This window comes from Bactrocera oleae, chromosome 2, assembly GCF_042242935.1.
Source record: "Bactrocera oleae isolate idBacOlea1 chromosome 2, idBacOlea1, whole genome shotgun sequence".
Taxonomy (NCBI): Eukaryota; Metazoa; Arthropoda; class Insecta; order Diptera; family Tephritidae; genus Bactrocera; species Bactrocera oleae.
This window is the reverse complement of record NC_091536.1, coordinates 8,059,755-8,075,264: the sequence shown is the minus strand read 5'-3', so window position 1 is coordinate 8,075,264 and position 15,510 is coordinate 8,059,755. Positions and strand designations below refer to the sequence as shown.

The following is a 15,510-nucleotide window of genomic DNA, read 5'->3' as shown; positions in this document are numbered from 1 at the left end:
AACTTATTTAGGCAGATTTACTGGGCTTATAGATCGACTTCGAAACCTGAAAAATCATTGTAATTGAGGTCTATAAAGCTTTTTTAGTTTTTGTCCCTGCTTATATACTCTAGGTATTTCTAAGACAAACTGAAATGGGTGTAATACCTTAATGTCGAATATTATTGATGACATTGCAGGTGAAGAAATTCATAAACGACATTATGATCGAGGATTATTCGTGGTGGAAGCAAACACCGGTTTTTTTCGTTTATGAAAACTTTGATCATAGTTGGCAACCCTATTTGGATAAAAGAACTACAAAAAATGATTCAATCTTCAACTATTTTACATTCTTCGACAACTGTGGTAACCCTATTTAAAAATAGTTTGAAATTATAAAAAATATTAGTTTCTTCGATATATTTCCAAATCATTAAAAAAAAAAAAATTTTACTAAAATGCTTACTCATACTATTCTTGTTTTATATAACTTAGTTATCAACAATTCGCAGGGCATACCCAAAGTTATACACCCTTTATATACCATAATGTTTTCCTTATATTCTAAGTTAATTTTTTATAGATTGAACACAAGTCCCCACTGCGCATGTTTTGTTTACATCGCTCAAACAAAATTTCGTTCTGCCTCACTACAAGCCGAGCGCAAGTAAAGGCAGCAATACTCACTGGCCTGTGGCAATACGCTCGCATATGGCTTATTTATTGCAGTTCAGTCATTTGGCGTTGTTCGAAGCGTTTGGAGGTTAAGTGATTTTTGTGCGGACGGACAGAATGCGTGAATGTAAACAATAAGTTATTGAAGTTAGAGATAAATTTTAACGATTTGCGGTGAATTCATAATATTGGTTTTAAAATGCTTACAAATTCTGTGTGATAATTCAAGTTGAAAACAAAGCCAAATATTGAAGTACAATATAATAAGGACCAATGTACGTTTCAGAAATTATCTAACCTCAATAACTACAAATTTTAAAATATTGTTGCTGAAGTCCACAATGCTTGGATTATAGCACGAAAGAAGACATCTCAAACTAATAGAAGTAAAAGAAAAGCAAATAAGCAAGAGCTGAATTCGGGTGTAACCGAGTTTTTATAACCCCGCAACAAGCAAGAATCAACTCTTGGGAATTTAAAAGTTTGTTATATCGGAATTAAGAGTGGTTGTCATCCGATTTCGCCCATTTTGACAGTGCAACGCCTATTGTCAAATTTTTACTATTACTGTTTAAAAAAGGGTTTAATCTTCCTTGCCATCATGGTTGTGAGATCTAATGCTTGTGGCGCATTTATTTAGTGAGCTATCGCAATTTTAGTGGTTTTCAACATAACCATTATATGAAGAGTGGTCGTGGTTATTACTTGATTTCACCCATTTTTCACAGAGTTTGAAGAAGTGCTAAAGGAACATCTTCTTTTGGTTGATATACCTTTAGCGGTTTGGAAGATATGTACATTAAACCATTTAGGTAGATCTCCTGTACTAAATTACCGTTTTGTTTCTTAATTAAGGGCTTAGTTATGGCACATTATTGGTTTTCGCCGATTTTCGGATTGGGCCGATTCAGTCCATCTGCAATACCGACGTCTCTCACAGACAGCCACTCGACCGCAATTCAACTCGTCTCGTCATCCTGATCATCTAAATATAAGTATATAGTATAACTCGATATCTACATATCTCGATTACTTTTAGGTGTAGCAACATGTTGCAAGTGGGTTTGGAAAGAAGTGATAACAGAGTTTCAATGTAAGTTTACGAAATACCAACAAAGATTCTAACAAAGATCTGAAATAAAAGTTATATATCTTTAAATACTAAGCGGTATTTTAGAGAACAGATTCATTAGTCTAGAAACAAGTAATCTTTTATGAAATTAATAACCTCCAAAAAAATACTTTGAATCTTTCAGCCCTCCGCCCAATTTCGTACCACTTTTCGTACTAGTTCTATGTTTCTACCCCGAACACACTCTGGCCAATTTTTTCAAAGTAAATCGTATACACTACAAAAGCTTCCTGTAAAATACATACTCATTATGATTTTAAGACAGAATATTAATAAGGTAGGATTAACAGTCGAACGACTTTTCATTGAAAGCAAGTTTCTCGAGGCGTAACTTCGTGTGTTAATATAATATCACCTTTCGCCGAATGTTAATTAATTTTTTATTTGCTTAAGCCCCGTAAATGCGTACACATACTCGTATGCAATAAAAAGCGTTCGAGCACCGCTGTTCATATTAATGAAGAGCGAAATAAATCAAACATATGAGTGTACTCAACACACATACAAACCCTTAAGTGTCGCGTATGCCACCGTTAACCTTGAAATTTTCTGGTAAAATAACGGAAAAATTAACTGCCTTCAGGTATTTGTCGTGTGTCAGTTTGAGTGTGTTTTGCGTCTTCGTAAGGCTCTTACCGAATTCAACGACAAATCCAATATTGTGGCTGCTAAGTCGTCTGCCACTGCTTAAGTAAATAATGAGCTGTACAAATTTTTTCAATAGAAATTTGAATGAAGATTTCACTCACAACATCCAGAAGCCATTCATCTCAACTTTTAATAAGCTCAGTAGATTTTGAATTTTGTGTTTACGAATAATTTTAATTGCATTTTTTTCACTTTTGAAGAGTTGTGAAAATTATATTCTAAATGTTGTGGCTACATACAAAGACTGGGATACAAAAGGATTTATGGTCTACTTTAAATTTAATAGGTTTAATGTATATATCTCACAAATAACTAAAGCTAATCAAGCAAACTTGCTAGAAATAAGTTCTCTAATTCTTCATACGAAAAAAAGACAAAAATGTCCTGAATATATCACAAATCTGCTTAGGTGTTTTATTTATATATCCGCCATTTCACCTGGATGTCCAAAAATATGAGATCCAATGTGAACAAAAATAGTTCTAAATTGAAAAAAAATATTACTTGTTAAGAAAAATTTACCTTATGTTTATAAAAATAAAAAGATACGTGTGGCACTCGGGGACTGCCGCGGTTAAACTATTGCATAGTATTTTTATAATTATTTATTTATTTTTTATGCAGTAATTTTTTCTTTGATATTAAATCAAATTACACTTTTTGAGTGTGGTGACCTATAAGCAAACAAATTTTTTTCTTTTATTAAATAAATGAAAAGTTAATATTGTTTAAAATTTTTATTCACGAATTTTTCTCATTTAAACCAGGGATAAAGAGATGCCCAACTTATTCCAGTGTGAGAGTGCCTCAAAATTATCGATTTCTATAACATTTTCCATTGTACCCAGATAAACCCTTTTATGTGATTTTGTAATATATTAAAACAATTGATTTTGAACTTTCAATGCTTAATCAAAAGAATAAATGTATTAGTAGTAGTAATATAGTATATTATAATTTCATTGATAATTAATACAACTAAAAATAGCATCACAAAACATTTCATCGTTTTCTTTCATTTTCATTGTTTTTCATATTTTGTAAGTGATCTTTATCAACAGCCACAAATTTCTCTGTTCATATAATTTTCTGTAGGTTTTCAATCTGTCCGTCCCTCTTTTTCCAATTGCTAAACGTCAAAACTCTTGAGCTTTGACAGTTGCCTGAGTTCAGGAGGTTTTGACGTTTAGCAATTGCGCTCTCATTTCCAGTGAGAGATGAGTTGGGCATCACTGATTAATACTATACATTTATGGTAACTGGGTTTAGGAGACATAAGTTTGAGACTTGATATCCTCTAAATATCAGAAAAATACTGCGTCAATAGTGGATCATTATTCATTTTCAAATTCCATTTTTCCGAAATAAAAGTGGTTAACCGCTTTGATTTTTTATCAGCGAAGTTGATGTTGAAATCGCCAGCCAAGTTAAGTGAAGATTTATTACCATTGAATTACAATTGTATTGTTCAATTCAAACGAGATACTGTTTCAAAAAGTGGGGTAGCTATTAAATATAATAATAATGTTACTAATATTACGACTCCGAATATTGAATAATTTATTTGTTATTAATAAAATTTTTATTAAATTCCATATTTTTATTTGCCATTAAAAAGATTGTAATTATTCATGTCCGACTGTCTGTGTATATACAAACTGTCTATATACATATATTCGAACTAGTAAATCAGTTTTAATATAGTGATCCGAATCAAGTGCTGGTATGGAAAACCTTTTCATTTGAGGAGATATTTTCAAGAAATTTGGCATAGATTATTGCTTAATGGTTCAGATTGAATCACTATAGCATATAGCTGTCATACAAACCGAACGGTCAGAATCAAGTAGTTGTATGGAAAACTTTTTCATTTAACGAGATATCTGGCATAGGTTATTGTTCAAGAAGACGATGCAATCTCTCAAAAATTTGTTCAGATCGAGTCACTATAGCGAAGGGTATAATAACTTCTGTGCAGACGAAGTTTTTTAAATGTTTCAACCAGGTGGCAACGTTATAGATTTTTATTTGCTTTCAAACCTTTGACTAGCGTAACGAAAAACCGTTACGTCACACTATTTCGTTGCACTCGATCTATTTTTCTACATTTCATAAGGAATTTTACCTTCTAAATATCCGCTTAAATACTTCAACTTTAAATGCTAAATTTTCAAACTTATTTAAACCACTCACATTGGCATTTTTTACAACATGCAAACCAACGAACAAACTACAATAACAAACACTAATAAATGTAGTAAAATAGCAACATGCCGAAGAAACTAAAGAAACAGCTGTGTTGAAAATTATGCTTAATGCAATTTGGCATTTTTTTGCCTGCCCTACAAAAATAGCAGCAACAACGTGCATACCAACTTCTAGCAACCACAAAAAGCACACACACACAAAACTTATCAACAAGTTTTCTTGCACAAACTATTCGACGCTGCAGTTGGTTAGTGGCACAATGAAATGCGTTGTGAAAATGACGCCTAAAAAATTGGGTGAGTTCGATGCCTTTCCTCCGCCGCCATACATTTGCTACATACTACTTTTTTGTATTACTGTAACTTTTTTCGCTCTCACTGTTATTGTTGTTGTTGCCATGTTATTGCCATTTCATTTCTGAGCAGTTGTGGGAAAAAGTTTGTGGCGATTGCAGGCAACGGTTAAAGTTTCGAAATGTACGGGCGGAATGCAGTGCATGGGGTGAGGGTTAATGGGCGGTTAGTGCTTTATATATATATATATTCTATATATTTATATATATAGGTGTATGATTGTATATATTGTTTATAGGTATGTATATATATTGTAGTTTAATGCTCACAATTTGTATTGCTGAGCGAGCTGGTGGCGTTTTGCTCCTTCGTGTGGACTTTCAGGCAAAAATACGGCAATACAAAAATTAAAAGTACGAAAAGCGGTTGTAATGAAGAATTAAAAACTTGTTGCATTCCAATTTGTTGAACATTAATTTTAACTAGACTTTCTTTGTGCGCAGAACAATAAAATATTTTTCTAATTTCGGTATAATTGAGAGTGCGAACTTTTTTAACTTTACAGACGTTTGAAATTGGACTCATTAAAAAACTGTTGTTTACCATATTTTATGTTTAATTGCCATTATTTATTTTAGAAGCAAATTAGTTGCTTTTATAGCTAACTGGGTACTTTTTTCGCCAAATATTTTTGATTTTCTAAAGATTTTTTTTGTTGAGCTTTTCCAACAAGGAATCATTTTGGTTACATTTTCTGAAATTTCATAGAAAATGTACTCTAGTAGTGAGTTAATATGTTCTTGAAAAGTTCAATTTTTTTAAATTTCAATTTTTTCTGGGTATTAACGTTAAAATTTAAAATATTGTGGCTCTATTGCCTGATAATTATATCCTGAACAGAGTATTTTAAGTTTGACAGGAAGTTTTTAACACCCACAAGGAAACGTCGGACACTTTAAAAAATGTATATGTGCAATATATAACTAATTCTGATGTCTGTCTGCTCGTACATGCGTGAACTAATCGCTACATTTTTCAGACATCGGTCTGGAATTTTACACACGTTTTTGCTCACCAAGAAGCTGCTCATTTGTCAGAATCACCGATATTGGATTGCACATTCCATGGAAAACTGTCGATCAAAATCAAGTGCTCGCATGAACAATTTTTTTATTTGAAAAATATTTTCACGAAATTAGGCACGGATTATTTTCCAAGGCAACGGTAAAATTTTCAGACAAATTGTTTACATCAAACCAATATAGCATTGTTCAAAATGTAGTCCTTATATGAAAAACTTTAAACTTTTTTAAGGTATTAGAGTTTCGATAAGGTCTTTTTTTTAATTCGAATAAAAAACTTACATTTTACCGCCAGAAAATTTAACCCGCTATGTGTCTCACGAAGAATGTTTGTTTTATTTTATATGTTAGATCAATATAGGATTAAAATTCTGTTAACAAGATATCTATCATAAAATTTCGAATATATTGTACATAATTTAAAACAAATTTTCTCACAAATAAATTCATCCGAAAGTGTTCACCCTTTAGTTCAACAGCTTAGTTCCAACAAGGTATCTTTTAAATTTCCCTAGGGGTTAAAATTTCCTTAGATTTTTTTTTTTCAAAAGTGATTTTAATTCATTAGTGATATAAGAAAATTGTTTACTTCTTTGAAAATCCGTTTTATTTTTTAAAGAGCACACAGAAGGGTTAAAAATAATGGTATTGATCTAAAATTTCTTATTTAATTTCAAACAATCATATTTTTTCTTAAAAGTCTTTTCTTAACCCTTTAGTTCTTATTTTATATTCTTGTTTGAAAGACAGTTATTTTACAACAATTTCCAAAGAAATAAATGTATCATAATTTGTTAAATATTTTAGCCCATTCAATCCAGCTGAACAACTCTCTCCACTCTTTTCGAGTTACTTGGGCTTATATCATTAACATGTGGCAACTCTATTTGGCACAAATTAATTAATTTTTAACAGGTGGCAACACTTTTTTTAATGTTCTAAATCCTTTGCTCCCACTGTTCTCAATCATATGGTACATTTAATATTTATTACGAGTTATATATATCTGTATCCAAATATTACTGTATTTTCAAATTAATTTAGAATATTAGCAGCCTTTGAATATAAAATTTTTCTTCATGCCATAATTACGCTCCCAAAATTCTCATTTGTATGGAATAAATAAATATGCCATAATCAAATACACATGTAGCGGTGTATATAACTCCACTGACATACCCCACCACTTATTTACACAGTTGAGTGCACGTTACGCTCCAAGCCGCACACACCAAAGCCTCTAGTAACCTCCAACAGACGCCTGCAGCTATGCAATGGCATAGAATCTTGTGCAAATAAATTTATATAAAGAAATATTATGCACACATTGCGCACAAACATACATACATCTAAACATATGCATATACTTAGTTGCATATGCCAGCATATAACAGCATAAACAAGAGACAAGCCCAAAGATGAGTGTGGCTGTGGCAAGTTTATATGCAAGCAACATGCAACATGCCAAATGCAGCATGTAGCAGCACACACACATACTTATAGATATATGTATGCATATATTTATAAATATAACGAATGCATGCGGCAACGATATAATTAGTTTAGTACAGCTCAGTGAACAGTAATGAATAGAAACAAAACATACCTCAAAGAGGTCGGTCTCACATACATGCGCACGCACACGCCGCCAATGTGTGGTGAAAAGTAGTGAAAGTGAAAGCAAAACACATGCGAACATATACAGACAGATAAATTAAAAAAACTTGTTTACAAACTCAAGCGCTTTTTTATATCGCACAGTTCGCCATTCAAGGGTGTGTGCCACGGCGTATGAGTGCTCTAGCAATTCTATGCTGGTGATAAAAGCAAAAACCGACTTTTAGATAAACAAGTATGTAACTATATGTAGCTTTAGCTATGAACTTGCATATTCATATATATATATATATGTAAGTACTTACATACTTTTGCTGTGAACGTATGCATTTGTGTGCAGTTCATTAAAGCCAGTCAGGTGGCGCACATGCGGTTGGCACACAAAGCTGAAAAGTCTTTCAACGCAAACTAAATGAAATTTTCGTTTAACATAAACATTTCTCTTTACAAATAGTTAACATATATGCAGCAGAAAACCAGCTTTTTTGAAATTAATTTCAATGTGTTTATAATTTTCTGTTAAACTTTTTTTTTGTGTAAATGCAAGTGACAGCTAATTAACTTTATTTTGTATCAAAGTGCTTATCATTGCACAAAGCTTGCTCAAAACTTCTAGGGAATTTCTAATTCAAACAATTTTAGAAAGACAGTAAGTTAAGCTTTTTGATTCGTGCAATGCTTTACTGAGCTTAATGAAAATAAATATTTTTTTGGAAACAAAGCTTGACGTAGTTTTTATTCAAATTAGCTATTTCTTACATACAAGTTACTGATTTTTACCTATTATAATTTTCCAGCAGTTGGCAACTCTTAAAAAACTTCTTCGACCTTGATGATTTCCCATAAATATCTTCAAAAACAAATTTTTCAAAATAAATTTTTAATAGTAAACTGCTGCCAACCCTGTTAATATTATGAGTGAAAAATTTAAACTCTCTTAAATGGCAACTATTTTATGAAGTAATTTTGACAAAAATTTTGATTCAACCTGTTTTGATCGATAATTTTCCAAAAATATCTCCTAAAGAATTTTTTCTGAATTTTCGCAACTCTCCTATTATTGTATTATGAGTGCAATATTTAAATTTACTTAAATCGCTTCAGTAACATCCTTACATTATATTAGCGTATTTAAAAAATATTTGCAATCAGTTGGCAACCCTCTTAATTTTATACCCTGAACCCTATTAGGTTTGCAACGAGGTTTGAGTATATGTGAATATAAATGAAAAGCGTGATGAACTGAGTCGATTTAGCCATGTCCGTCTGTCTGTATATATGCGACCTAGTTGATCTGAAATTTTGCGCATGGCCTTTCCTCCCTGAAGATTTGTATAGAAAGCTCTTTTATTTTACGAGATATCTTCAAGAACTCTGGCATGAATTATTCTCTAAGGCAGTGATGCAATCTTCGAAGAAATTGTTCGGATCGAGTCACTATAGCGTATAGCTGCCATACCAAGACCGATAAAGTTTTTGTAATTAGTGAATTCTATTGTATTAGTGAAGAATATTATAGCTATTCGGTGCAAGCGAAGTTAACGTTTTTTTTGGTTTTGATTATTTTTAACAAGTTAATAACTCTCTGAATATTTTTGTTTAATAACTTCCCTAAATCCTTTCAGTTTGATACCTATGTTGTAATAATTCTTTTATATTATCAATTTCTTTGAACGCAACATATCAAAGTGAGCAGGCAAATTGGCTGGAATACGTGTTTTGTCGATATCCGACGGTCTTTTTGATCCAAACTTTACAGTTCTGGGCATCACAACGGACAAGCGTCTATAGCAGTCCAAGTGGGCTTAATGGGACCTCGCGAAAAATCTCTTCAGTTTAATACCAGCATTCTAATATTTCATCCATTTTATCAATTTCTTTCAAAAAAAAAATTTTTAAAAGTTGCCAACCGTTCTAAAAACTATTTTTACATGTAAGCCTTTCTAAACCACTTTGGTTTGTACTTTTGTATTAATATATTAAACAAAAGCTAACTATTCTCAAAAATACGCGTTTCTCAATTATAAGTTTTCTCAGGCCATAAATAAATTTAAAAATTTTAATTGATGAGGGTTGCCAAAGATGGCTGAGGTTTCAATGAATATTTTCAGTTATAGTTAACGCTTTTAAACCTCTTTATCTTATTATGAAATTTAGAGACAGGTGGCAATTTTCAAATTTTTTAACTTCCCGCTAAGAAAATGGAAAACTTTCTAAAAATCGGGAAGATATTGGTTTCACCCCATTTTGCAAAAATTGAGTTCTCAACAGATCTCGACGTTCTGAGGGTCGAGGAAGCTTCCCCGAACATTTCTACGATGATGTCCGTATGTCTGTATGTATGTGTGGATGTATGTGTGTGTGTGTGAATGTATGTGACCCTCTTATAACTATTAAACTGCTCAACCGATTTGAATAAACTAAACGGCATTCCAAAGGGTTTCATTGCACTTGAATTTCGTGTAAGTTTGGACCCAATCGGACCAGTAGATTTCGAGAAAAATCTCAAAAATAAAAATTTTGAAAAATCGTTTTTTTCGAATTTTTTCCAAACGACTTGACCGAACGACACCAAAAACTAATCAGTTCTAAACCTTGAAGAAACACATCGTTTGCCGCAAACCGGAAGAAGAGCTCAAAAGCAGTGAAAAAAGTGAAATTTGAACGTTAGCGTATGAAATTAGAGGGAAGTTGCAGGGATGGCCCTTGAGGCCAACCGTTTTCCACATTTTTTTCTTAGTCATACGAGCACTTTTTTGTGTAATTCAAAAAATTGCTGAAATAGATTTACAATAGTCGAAATCTTTATATTGTACACATTTTTGTTTCGTTGCACAATTTCGTTATAGGTTTTTACTTTCTCTTACATTTAGTGGTTCTTTCATGAGGACCAATGAATCGAGACCATTTTTGATTTTAGGTTCCGAATTTTATCCAATCAAAGACCGTCAACTCTACAATCTTTTCCGAACTAAAACAGCAACAATATGTCTTACTATAAAAATCTTGAATGCTTGGTGGTGAATTCAGCTGCAAACCATCGGTGAGTTTTATCTCGGCTAAGTTGAGCAATAAACCTTTTAGCAGATCTTAAATAATAAGAAGAAATACATGCAGATTGAAAAAATATCAGCTTCCATGCTTTCCCCAAACGTTCGAGTTTTTAAAATTACGTCCATTAAAAGATATTCAACCATAACACTTCGATTGACAGACGTTTTAAAGGCGAAAGAAAGCAAAAATCGGAAATGACAGAGGACGCATTTAACCTATGGCAATAACACTAGCTCACAGACACACACACACACACAGAACAATGCAACCACAGCTCACGATAAGCTTTTAATATGCAGCTTGGACACAAGCAACAAGTCATCAGACACGTAAGCGCGTGACGATGCGCACAGCGCATACAGTTCGCTTGTATTTGCGAGTAGAATGTGCAATAAAATCGAAATTAAAATATAAAAGAGAGAAAAACAAAAACCGAAGCACAACAAAGGAGGGAAAATGAAAGGAAAATTATTTAATTGCTCTTGCTTGGGTCGTTGTCTGCTTGTTGCTGCCGCGCGATATCCTTGCTGCGGTTATTCTGCATACACGTGCTACATTTCTATGTATTCGTGTATGCTGAGTGTGAGTATGTACGGCTTGTGTGTGTATGTGTGTAGTTGTGGCAGCTTTTGGCAGCGCAAGATATCCATTTAATCGCTGTTGGCGCATATTTGCGCCGCCGTCTAGTGACAATGCCATCATGGCTATATGCATGTGTGCATGTGATTGTGTGTGTATGTTTGTAATTATTAGTAGTAATGGTTATGATTGCTCGTGTTCTTTTAAATGTTAATTATGATGTGCAAACATTTTAATTTTTCGTTAATTTGAGTAATTGATCTCGGTTGCTTTTTAATAACTTCCGTGGGTAGAAAGAAGCCTTCGTCTTTCACTGAGAAAGGACACAATTTGACTCTATCCCATAAATATAGTTACAAATGTGTTTCTCAAGAACGATATAACTTGGCATTGTTTTAGGTTACATCGATTAGTTCTTATGGGATACAGTTACCTTCAACATTCCTCTCTCTAAATAAATATTTTTATTGATACTACCTTTAACTCCATCCACCAGATTATTTTCATCATATTTCACATTTTCTTGCCAATTAGATTGGTGGGACCCTCCTTAACAAATCCATTTACTCATTTCAGAAACCTATGAACGTACCCCGGTAAAAAAAAAGTTAGCAAATATTATATTATTCCTGCAAAGAACTCGAGTTTAAGGTTTTGTATTTGTGAACAAATTTCTAGTGTTTTCATTAGAGTTATTGAGTAACCACATTGAAAAAATTTGCTAAAAACACAGTTATTCCTTATTTATGAATATAGTTAAACAGTAGACAACAATATGTCTAATAAACTCGAGTTTGTGGTGCAACGAGAACGTACTTAATAGTCGTTTTGCTTATTTCTCTTCTTCTAAACGATACCTCTCACGCCATTTCTCCCCATTCGCGCTCAAATGTTGTTGTAAAATATGATTGTATCTCCACCTATTGTTTAAGAAGATTTAATTTTTTATATGATAAACTCGGTATTTAAGAGTAAGCTTTAGGCACTAAAAACCAAGCTGTTCAATAACCTGATTGAAATTTCAAAACTGAAGCTGTTAATTTCTAACTTTGACCAACTGCTGAACTAAACTTTACTTTCAGAAATCGATAATTTATACTGAGTGATTTCCAGCCTATACCATTAACTACTGACGTAGCGTTTCGCAGTGATGTTATATGACAAGCTCTTGGCTGGTCTAAATTAAAGAACATTGCAGGTATAGCGGACAATTCGTTTCACTTTAAAGCTGAATATTTATTTTTTTATCTGAAACATCTTTTATAATTCAACGTTATAGTGAGCAAGCATACAAAATTGGTTGAAATGAAGGAAATGAGCCCAGTAAGATATGAATTTGTCATAACAAAAGGCAGGTTTTCAGATGTATCCACAGAGCCATTATAACTTTTTTTCTGTGTGAGTTATCGACTTACTTTTTTTTTTATTCGGCAGGTTATTATTTAGATTTTTTAAAAATTAATTAAGTTAAACCAAGAATTTCGACTCGCAACTTATCGGCGCAACTTGGAGTTAGCAAATGGTCATTACAACGAACAGATAATTCATGATGACGTAAACCTGTTTCCGTACAAAGTTCAAATAAGAAGCCGGTTAAACCCACTAGATTTGCCTACTCGCCTGGAATTTTGCCAAAAAATTATTGAAATGACCGAAGAAGCCAATAACTTGATAAATTGACTATTTATGTGTGATGAAACCCATTTTGATTTAAACGGAAATGTAAACAAGCAAAATTGCCGTATATGGTGTGAATAAAATACATAAATAATTCACGAGACGGAACTTCACTCAGAACGAGTCACTGCGTGGTGTAGTAACTGTCAATGAGTACCGGTATTTAAAAATGTTGGATAGGTTTTTAATCAGAACTGTGCCTAAGACGTATCATTGTCAATAGCCACACCGGTTATTGCGGAGCTCAATGTTACTACCGAAATATAGTAATATGGATGTATCTGGTTTGGAAATCTTAAACCACCTTACTATATTTACTACTATATACTATTTATAGAACAATCAAAAACTATTAAAAATTGTTAAGACTCTCTAAGCGTTTAGCAAAAGTATAGAGAACTTCTGAGAAATTTTAACCACACTGACCCTTTTAGCTCAACTTTCCCTTTATTTGCTTTTATTTCTGAAATTAACTTTAGTAATAGAATTAATCTATGAGACCTCAAATATTTAAAGAGCTGAACAAATAATAAAGGTTATATAAATAGACGTATTCGAATATAGAATGGATTGAAATTATGTCTAAAATGGTTCCACCTCTATGATGACTGTTGTGATAACAACTGGAATAGATAATTAGAGTTTACTATAAAATAATAACAAATTTCTACGCGAAAAGAAAATTTATTTCTGCGAAAATTTCGATGTACTCGTAGGTTGTCAGAGGAGTAATCACACTGCACAAAGCTACATTAGTTATTTATTTTATAGTTTATAATCGCATAATTTGCTGAACTCATTAGCTAACTAATGCATAAACCTTGCATTTCCCCTTTCAAACTCACCCATTCACCACATTTCACTCAGTCAATTGAAAATAATTCGCATTTATAGCAACAATAAATAATTGTGTGGCTTTAAAAACAGTACTTTTTGTATGCTGAGAATACAGCGATCGAAACACATTTAATGCATGTCATAAACATAATGCAAATTTACAGTTAAATTCATCAAAGAAGCTTTGTTGCGCTATATACTGACATCAAAACAAATTGTGCAACATGTCGTATACGTAACCTTTTCATATAAAATCGAGCATAAACGCCATTCAATTGCCGTCAGTTTCACGTTTAACACATTTCATTTTCTGCTTGTTCTGCTTACAGCATATTTGAACTAATTACTCGTTCTGCCTTTCATTGTGTCATTGCCATTTCATATTCAACAACATAAAAAGCTTATCTGCTACGGCTCGATGATTAAGTGCTTCAGTCGTTATGCTGCCACAACAGTTGTTGCGCCCCTATGACCGTATGCCTGCCAGCAGCATATGTAGTACATCCTCTGCCGGCCTTATGTTTCATTATACGTTTATAAGCAGATTAATTAAATGAAGTGAATATTACTTGGCACTAATGCCACTTATTCAGTTGAGGTTATTCAATAATGCAGAGAATATATGCAGAGTATGGTATATAAACGCTACTTATATGCAACTAAATAATTAATTATGCTAATGCTAATGATTTTTAATTATATAAATTTTAAATATATAAATAATTACTTTTCATAGTAATAAGTTTCTTCGTACTGCATCACTTCAGATTAATAAAGAGTTACCATATGTATTTAGAAATGCTACACAATAATATAAAATAAAATAATCCTCTAAAAGTCGAGTATCTTCAGATTTGTGCTTCAAAAATCGTGCCAATGAAATATGATGTTATGGGGTTGCCACATGATTTAAATGTCTTAACATACATAGTAATTAAAAAATGTTTAGTATAGCGTACGTACTAATTAGTAATTATTTTCTAAAGCTAGGGGGTTACCACCCTTTTTAAACAAGTATTTTAAAAATTAAAAGGGTTTGAACTATAATAAATATTATATAACAACTATTATGAACATGTACACGGATAGCGTTGACAATTGTTTTGTAAAAAAAAAATTACATTTTTCCCCTACTCGTTTTTTGGTATAAGGATGAATGAGGACGAAATTTTTAACTAAAAAATTGTACTCCAACAAATTTATCATTTAAATATGAGTGGCCATTTGATGAAAGAGAATTAAAACAATAAAAAACGCTTACTTCGTTTGCACGGAAGCTTGAAAACAATTCACAAATAAAAAAGTTTCCATACAAGCACTTGATTCTGATTCAATTTTTATGGCAGCTATATGCAATAGTGGTTCGTTATCGGCGGTTCAGACAAATAAGCAGCTTCGATCGATATCTCAAAAATTGAGGGACTAATTCGCATATATACAGACAGACGAACATGGCTTAATCAACTTAGCTGATCATTTATATATATGTTTTATAGGGTCTCCGACATTTTGCATATTCTTTAATCTTCAATTCACTTAAATCGTTAACGAATTTTGCATATCTTTACCTTGGGCAAAGTTGTTCTTTCACACAAACACAGTTTATATTCGTTTTTCCTATCGCCGTTCACCTTAAAGAAAACAGTTGTCCCAGTAGACTGTTTATTTTATGAGCTGACACCTGTTTCCTGTCATAACCGTAACCGTAACTGTCGTTGTCAGCAGC

General features: G+C 32.5%; 1 protein-coding gene across 11 annotated transcripts in view; it reads left to right on the top strand.

Moving 5' to 3' along the window:
- The window catches only part of LOC106614325 (uncharacterized), a 109,087-nt gene that overhangs the window by 79,607 nt on the left and 13,970 nt on the right, over positions 1-15,510 (top strand). The window contains exon 1 of one of the 11 annotated variants that reach the window (XR_011395957.1): positions 725-784. The exons of 8 other annotated variants lie outside the window; for them this stretch is intronic. The gene's annotated coding sequence lies outside the window, so the exon portion shown is untranslated. 2 more of the 11 variants (XR_011395960.1, XR_011395961.1) reach the window with 2 other exon arrangements.